Source organism: Bubalus kerabau, chromosome 10 (assembly GCF_029407905.1).
Source record: "Bubalus kerabau isolate K-KA32 ecotype Philippines breed swamp buffalo chromosome 10, PCC_UOA_SB_1v2, whole genome shotgun sequence".
Lineage (NCBI taxonomy): Eukaryota > Metazoa > Chordata > Mammalia > Artiodactyla > Bovidae > Bubalus > Bubalus kerabau.
The window spans coordinates 11,109,973-11,119,095 of NC_073633.1; positions in this window are offsets into that span (position 1 = coordinate 11,109,973).

The following is a 9,123-nucleotide window of genomic DNA, read 5'->3' on the forward strand; positions in this document are numbered from 1 at the left end:
AACACATGCATTAAGACTATCTTTCTTATACTTTGAATTGTTCAGATTTATCATCTCAACTGGACTACTTTTGGATATTGGGGGTGTGACGGTTAGTTGAGAGGACGGAGCCATAAAGATTGGACAGCCAAAACCAAATGGCCATTGCAGGAGTGCATATAAGCTTTTCCGGCTGAGTTCAGCTTAATATAGCTGAGGTAGGCCTCTTCAAAAGCTGATTCCCATTTACTCGTGATTTCTGACTTTACTGCCATAGTTAAACAGCTGTGTATGAATCCCTAAGAACCAAGCCCAGATACTTGAAAATCATTTTGAATTTTTCTCCCAAGGCGTCTTGTCCAGGTGGCCCCCTCGAGAGAGCATCAGGCTGGGCAGGAGACAGGGAAGGAGTTCCATCTCCTTACTGCTTGTTGAGCAGTGAGATGCGTGTGGCAGAGAGAGCATCAGGCTGGGCAGGAGACAGGGAAGGAGTTCCATCTCCTTACTGCTTGGCTGAGCAGCGAGATGCGTGTGGCAGCGCAGGGTGTCCTCGTCTCAGAGGCTGCTGAATTAAATCCAAGGAGAACCGCCCACATTGAAGGGTCTGAGCTCACGAGAGGCCACAGAACAGTAAAACCTCAATACAAATCCACTGGGAATAGAAGACTGAAGTAAAAGCAGTAAATTCACTTACAGAACTTTTAACACCGAAGTTTCTCAAGCTGTCCTCTTTCTATTCGGACATGAATTTGTTAAGAACTTTGCCCAGTTAGCAAAAAATAATAGAAAACTTCTATACTGTAAGCCAAAAGAAGATAGCAAGTGATTTAGTTTATATTTCAGCAGATTCCCTTCTCCTTATGATGTGCATGGAACCCCTGCCTCATCACACACACGTATGCTTTTTGTTCTTTTCCTCCTGAGCAAGTTGGCAAGCTGCTGAGGGCGGTGTGGCCCCTCTCAGGCGGTGGCCCTTCCAGACAGTAGTTCCCTAAGGCCAGGGGAAGCCTGGTGCCTTCAGCTGGGGTTGGGGTGGAATCAGGTGGAGTTACACGGTAGGTGCCTTCAACCTGACAGCCTTGGTCTGGCGTGGGGCCAGGACCCTGGCAGATTTTTCTACTGTTGCTGCTGCTGCTCTCATAGTCCTGGATTTCAGTCTGAGGGTCATGGTATTATTGTGAACAAGCTGTATGAGAAACTTGTGTCTATCCGGAAGTGCAGTTAGCAGACTCCCACAGAGAGGCCAAGTGCTGCTTAATATTAAAGACAATTAGAATTAATCTTAAAAAAAGAAGTAATCTTGGAGCTATAAGCAAATAGAAACTAGTATGTTATTTGGGTTTGTGTCTGCCACCTGTGATTCCTCCCCGCCCACCTCCAAATCACCTGAGTTCTCCACATTTTCAAAGAATGGTATGACCCAGAAAAAGGCATTTTTAGCGCCCCATCCCCCCTCACTTTCCTTCCCCTTGGTCTCTGCTCTCCCCCAAAGGGCCAAATAAGACAGTAGAGGACCAAAGGGGAAAAAAGGCCCACCTCTCAAGAGGTTTGCACGGATAGCACTCCCCACTCACCACTTCACCTCCCCCAGCCTCTAGCCCCCGAGTTTGACTGCCTTGCACTTGAACTTCCCAGGATGGTGGCACTGGAGTAAGATTACCCAGAGGCAAGGAGCTGATCATTCCACTAACCATTCGACTGGTTAATTCTGAAGCCAGATGGCCATGAGCCTAAAGGTGGGAGGGCCCTGTGCCAACTGCTAACATAAAGCACACAGGCACCCTGTGTGTATTGTCAAGGAAACGTGGCGGGAAAGCATCAGGACGGGAATCCAAGAGAAGGCTACAGTCGCCTAGCCTGTGCTGCCTCCTTTGCTTGCCTGTTACCTGCAACTGGGCTTCCCTGATAGCTCAGCTCGTAAAGAATCTGCCTGCAGAGCAGGAGACCTGGGTTCAGTCCCTGGGTTGGGAAGACCCCTGGAGAAGGGAAAGGCTACCCAGTCCAGTATTCTGGCCTGGAGAATTCCATGGACTGTATAGTCCATGGGGTTGCAAAGAGTCGGACTCGACTGAGTGACTTGCACGTCACTTCACTTGAAATGGAAAACAAGGTTTAGTGGCTGAGGTGGGAGGGACCAGGAAGGGAGCAAGTCTGTCTCAGTCGCCCCTGTAAAATCAGCTGGGATTGTATGTGAGAACCTGTAAAGCAAACTCAGAGTATTGTTAGCCCTAAATGATGTGTGATGGCAGGACCTCTCCCCTCAGCTGTCTCCCAGCCTGGGGGGTCACAAAGGAGATCGGGCGCTGGTGCCCCACCTCCCTGCCCATTTCACCATGGGGATAAGGGCTGTAGCCTCAGGCTCTTCGGCTCTAGGGTATGACCTGTGAACAACCTACCTCATTCTGAAACCTTGATCACTCTTAGTAGGAAAGTCAAGCCAGGTCTGTATGAGCAGCCCGCTCACCTCTGGCCATGGCTCCGTCAGCTAATCTGGATGCTTTCACCCATATTGCACAACCCTTGGTAAGTAGCCAAAGCTTGAAGTTGGTTTGCTGGTACAGCCTGGATAATTACAATTTTAAATGGAAGCTACTGAGGAAAGGTCCATCTTTAACTTGCTTTTAGGACAGTACCTACCCAGGCCAGTAGAATCCAAACCTTGAACAAACTTGAGCACTCTACTCCATTAGAGAAAACAAAACTAAAATGATAAAAACATGTACAAATAAAAGTTGAAATTTTTTGTTTCTATATTTCAGTGGTAAATCTTGCCCACATTTCACCCCAGACCCAGGCCTCTTGAAGACAGGGACCATGTCTTTTCTTGTAACTTAGTACAGTACCTTAACTTTAAAGGTCCTCTACTGTTGTTGAATGACTGACACAATAAACTGTTGTAATTAGGACTTATTCCAAAGGGAAAAATATAAGTTACAATAGGAAGAGGACAGCAGTGTTGAGGGAGCGGGGGATTCCACTCGTGGCTCTGCCACTAACCAGCTGTGAAACCTTGGTTCCTTGGCTTTGTGTTTCCCTCAGTCTCGTTGTTCAGTCACTAAGTCAACACTGCCGACTCTGCGACCCCACAGACGTCCCTTCTGCATGCCAGCCTTCCCTGTTCTTCATCTGCTGGAGTTTACCCAAACTCATGTCCATTGAGTCAGTGATGCCAACCATCTCATCCTCTGTTGTCGCCTTCTCCTGCCCTCAATCTTCCCCTGCATCAGGATCTTTCCCAGTGAGTCAGCTCTTTGGATCAGGTGGCTGAAGTACTGGAGCTTTAGCATCAGTCCTTCCAATGAATATTCAGGGTTGATTTCCTTTAGGGTTGACTGGCTTGATCTCCTTGCAGTCCAAGGGACTCTCAAGAGTCTTCTCCAGCACCAGTTTGAAAGCATCACTCAGCCTTCTTTATAGTCTAACTCTCACATCCGTACATGACTACTGGGAAAGTCTCGGATTTGCTAGCTTCTAACGCGTTATCTGGGAGAAGGCGATGGCACCCCACTCCAGTACTCTTGCCTGGAAAATCCCATGGACAGAGGAGCCTGGTAGGCTGCAGTCCATGGGGTCGCTAAAAGTCGGACACGACTGAGCGACTTCACTTTGACTTTTCACTTTCATGCATTGGAGGAAATGGCAACCCACTCCAGTGTTCTTGCCTGGAGAATCCCAGGGATGGCGGGGCCTGGTGGGCTGCCGTCTATGGGGTCGCACAGAGTCGGACACGACTGAAGTGACTTAGCAGCAGCAGCAGCAGCAATGCGTTATCTGGGCTTCCCTGGTGGGTCAGATGGTAAAGAATCTGCCTGCAGTGCACAAGACCTGATTTGATCCCTGGGTCAGGAAGATCCCCTGGAGAAGGGAATGGCGACCCACTTCAGTATTTCGGCTTGGAGAATTCTATGGACAGAGGAGCCTGGCTGGCTATAGCCCATGGGTCACAAAGAGTTGGACATGACTGAGTGACTAACATTTTCACTTTTTTTCCCACTTTTCAAGGCCTATATTCCAGAAAATGCTTTTATTTACTCTCTCCTCATGTATATGTTTGAGTCAATTGGGCTGATAAGCTGGTCTAGCTTATTAGTAGAGCTGCTAGAATAATACAACAGCAATGTCATAGTAGTTACATAATCCATCTACCAGACTTAAGTCTAGGAATGTGGACTCAGTCCTGGAGATGAAGGCACTGCTGAAACACTTAGCTTTAGATATTCAAGGCATTAGGTTTCCTAGGTGGCAGAGAACCCACCTGCAATGCAGGAGACGCAGGAGACCTGGGTTCAACCCTGGGTTGGGAAGATCCCCTGGAGGAGGGCATGGCAACCCACTCCGGTATTCTTGCCTGGAGAATCCCATGGACAGAGGAGCCCAGTGGCTACAGTCCGTGGGGTCACAAAGAGTTGGACACAACTGAAGTGACTTAGCATGCACATTCAAGGCATTAGGTATGAATGGATTACTTGATCAGCAGAAAAGAGATCACATAGGAGACTCTCAAGGCTACTCTGATTCTCCAGCTCTGAGTGCTTCCCCGTTCATGTACAAACACGGCAGTGACGGCTGGGCCGCTCGAGGCACTGTCACTTCCATATTACTGACGTAATTGTCACTATTTCTGACATTAGCATGAGAATTATATATACAAGTAAAAGCATCAATAATGGTTGACTTATTCTATATCCAAATCAGGAACCAAGTCCCACTGATTTTTCTTAGATATGTAAAACAATAATAATGCTCAAGAAGGCTCTCGGTGCTCCCCCTGCTGGTAAAAAGAAGACCAAGCTACTTCACAGAGCCAAGTTTTCCATGAACTGCCTCTGCCTCTCTCGTTTTCTCCCTCACCAGACATATCCTGTAGGCTAAACCCCACATAGACCGAGTGACTTACCGTTTGACTCAAAGCCCCAAAATGTGTGTGTCCCTTTCGTCATGTTGTGCTTGCTCAGCTCCATGCCTTCAGCACTCAAAAGACAGCATGTAGGCACGTATTTGTGGTTGACCAAATTGCTCCTTCCATTTGCAGTGCTGTAGAGTTCAAAGCATTTTGAATACATTATCTCACTCTTCCCCAAATGATTCTGCAGTGTAGGTGATTTCATGTTATTTTATAGAAGAGAAAAATAGATGGAAACATTGAAATGATGGCAAGATCAAGTCATTCCAAGCGAGAGACCAAGAAAAACTCTGGTCTTCTGGCCTCTAAATTTCATTCCTTTTCAGTTATGTTGAAAACATGGTATCCAGAAACATGGGGGAAAATTCACTTAGAAGGGACAGAAAAATCTACTGGATGTTAGGAATGAAGTGACACAAATTAATTATAGTTTTAAATTCAAATAATTGGCAAAGGAGAGTTGAACTTGTTAAAACACAGCAACAATCCAGGCCCTATTTACCTTTTAAGGCCACAACCGAAAACCGAGAATCAAAGACTTTCATGCACCTCAAATGTGGTTAGGACTACCATTAATGCACTTTATTAAAATGCTCTTGATTACAAAGCCTATTTCCTTTTAGTGTAGATACATTTCTAAAAATCTTGGTTATGACAAAAATGCAGGCTACATGTGGTTTGTATACATTCCCAGTCCTAGAACACTGCATGGTGTGTAGCAGGTGCTCAATCAACATTTACTCCGCAACTTGTTTTCAGTGCTGTCGATCGACATTGCTGAAACGGTTGGATGTTGACTACATCTTGATTTAGCTACCATACAAGGATTCCCTGCTGCCGGGCCCAAGTACCACTTGGGTCTCCCAATCACAAGGAGTAGAGACATTAAAAAATTACAGTCAGCTGACTAGGTGTGGATCCAAAGCGTGCTTTAGTCACTACCTCATTGGTCATTTTGCAGTAGGCTGGCCACAGAAGTGACAGCTATGTTGGATCTCATCGTTGGGTTGAAAAATTCAAGATTAAAATATTCTCCTTGGGCTTGTTTGTGATGATGTTTCATCCTTCCAAACTAGAAGACAGGAAGGAAGTTGAGGTCAAAAGGAAATGATGGTCAAATTTCAACTTTAAGACAAAATTTATGTATCTAGCGGGGTTTTGTAACACACGTATTGTAGCTTTGTGAAGCCGATACTGAAGTGTGGTGTTAAGACCTTTACCCCAAAGTTCTAGTCTTCAAGCCCGTCAGCTCTTCTACTCTCTCACTGTATTATAGATATTAAATATTAACATATAAGACACTAAAAAGTAGTCTAATGCAGAGAAGACTTAAGAGTTTGAGAGTTACTCAGTGGGCCTGGAACCCTGGCCCACTCTCGTCTTTATGAGTGGTACCACCACCTACCATCACCATCACCCGCTGCCACCCAGTGGGTTGTAAGGGGAGAAGTTGGATAAAACGTGGGCAAGGTGTGTGGCACACGTGATGGAGACATCATTTGGCAATTCAATGATCATACAGTCTAGGCGATAAAATCTTGGGATGAGAATCTTGAGTAATTTCAAACGTCTTTAAGATTTGTTCTAGACATCCTTATTTGGCACCTCAATGATCCTAAACTCTGGGCAATAAAATCTTGGTTGGGAATCTTAAGTAATTTCAAACCTCTTTAAGATCTGCTCTAGCACTAAACTCATATAATTCTCTGAAGGAGAACAAGGAGGCCACACAAAATAGTTTATGATATTGTTTAAGGCTATTCAAAGTGTACAGACATAGAAAGTTCATAAAATTTTTATGGGAAGACAATGCAAATGCTAACAACGTGAGAGTCCTGTGATGTAGATCAAAACAATGACAAGAAAATCTGGGCAATCCTATAAAAACAATTGGAAATAGCTACTTAGAACTATACCACATTTCCAGGTTATATTCCAAAGTCAAGACTAAGGCAAAAACTGAACAAAGTTAGAACTGCTCTTGAAAAACGTGTCATGAAGACAATACTATTTGTCAATAAATGCAACACAAGAGAAATGCAAAAAGGCAAAATGGCTGTCTGAGGAGGCCTTAAAATAGCTGAGAAAAGAAGAGAAGCAAAAGGCAAAGGCGAAAAGGAAGGATATACCCATTTGAATGCAGACTTCTAAAGAATAGCAAGGAGAGATAAGAAAGCCTTCACTCAGCACTTCACTTTGCACTCAGTTATCAGTGCAAAGAAATAGAGGAAAACAATAGAATGGGAAAGACTAGAGGTCTCTTCAAGAAAAGTAGAGATACCAAGGAAACATTTCATGCAAAGATGGGCTCAATAAAGGACAGAAATGGTATGGACCTAACAGAAGCAGAAGAGATTAAGAAGAGATGGCAAGAATACACAGAAGAACTGTACAAAAAAGATGTTCACGACTCAGATAATCATGATGGTGTGATAACTCACCTAGAGCCAGACATCCTGGAATGTGAAGTCAAGTGGGCCTTAGGAAGCATCACTACAAACAAAGCTAGTGGAGGTGATGGAATTCCAGTTGAGCTATTTAAAGTCCTGAATGATGATGCTGTGAAAGTGCTGCACTCAATATGCCAGCATATTTGGAAAACTCAGCAGTGGCCACAGGACTGGAAAAGGTCAGTTTTCATTCCAATCCCAAAGAAGGGCAATGCCAAAGAATGCTCGAACTATCGCACAACTGCACTTATCTCACACGCTAGCAAAGTAATGGTCAAAATTCTCCAAATCAGGCTTCAACAGTACATGAATTGTGAACTTGCAGATGTTCAAGCTCAATTTAGAAAAGGCAGAGGAACCAGAGATCAAATTGCCAACATCTGTTGGATCATAGAAAAAGAGAGTTCCAGAATAACATCTACTTCTGCTTCACTGACTACGCCAAAGCCTTTGACTGTGTGGATCATAACAAGCTGTGGAAAATTCTTCAAGAGATGGAAATACCAGACCACCTTATATGCCTCCTGAGATATCTGTAGGCAGGTCAAGAAGCAACAGTTAGAACTGGACATGGAACAACAGACTGGTTCCAAATTGGGAAAGGAGTACGTCATGTCTGTATATCGTCACCCTGCTTATTTAACTTATATGCAGAGTCCATCATGTGAAATGCCAAGCTGGATAAAGCACAAGCTGGAATCAAGATTTTCAGGAGAAATATCAATAACCTCAGATACATAGATGACACCACCCTTATGGCAGAAAGTGAAGAACTAAAGAACCTCTTGATGAAAGTGAAAGTGAAAAAGTTGGCTTAAAACTCAACATTCAGAAAATGAAGATCATGGCATCTGGTCCCATCACCTCATGGCAAATAGATGGGGAAACAATTGAAACAGAGAGACTTTATTTTCTTGGGCTCCAAAATCACTGCAGATGGTGATTGCAATGAAATTAGAAGATGCCTGCTCCTTGGAAGAAAAGCTATGACCAACCTAGACAGGATATTAAAAAGCAGAGAGATTATTTTTCCAACAAAGGTCCATCTAGTCAAGGCTGTGGTTTTTCTAGTGGTCATGTATGGATGTGAGAGTTAGGACCATAAAGAAGGCTGAGCACTGAAGAATTGATGCTTTTGAACTGTGGTGTTGGAGAAGACTCTTTAAAGTCCCTTGGACTGCAAGGAGATCCAACCAGTCCATCCTAAAGGAAATCTGTCTGGAATATTCATTGGAAGGACTGATGCTGAAGCTGAAACTCCAATACTCTGGCCACCTGATGTGAGGAACTGACTCATCTGAAAGACCCTGATGCTGGGAAAAATTGAAGGCAGAGAAGGGGAGGAGAGAGGATGAGATGGTTGGATGGCATCACCGACTCAATGGACATGAGTTTGGGTAAACTCTGGGAGTTGGAGATGGACAGGGAGATCTGGTGTGCTGCAGTCCATGGGGTCGCAAACAGTTGGACACGACTGAGCGACCGAAAATATATACATACACACATGTATATGTGTGTATATATAGTACATACATATACACACATACACATATATATGTGAAAAGATTCAAAAAATATTTACCTTAACCTCCTATGTATTTGGGTCTATTCCATGCTGTTAAATTTTTTTTAGGTAACAACTCAGTAGTTTCCTTGATTCCCAACTGGGGTTACAACCTATAGTTTGAAGACCATTGAACTGGAATATTTCAAGCTCTTAACTAACAGAGAATTATGTAGAATTATGTAGGTCCGTACCTGGGAGTTAAAAAAAACAACCAAGCAAGCACA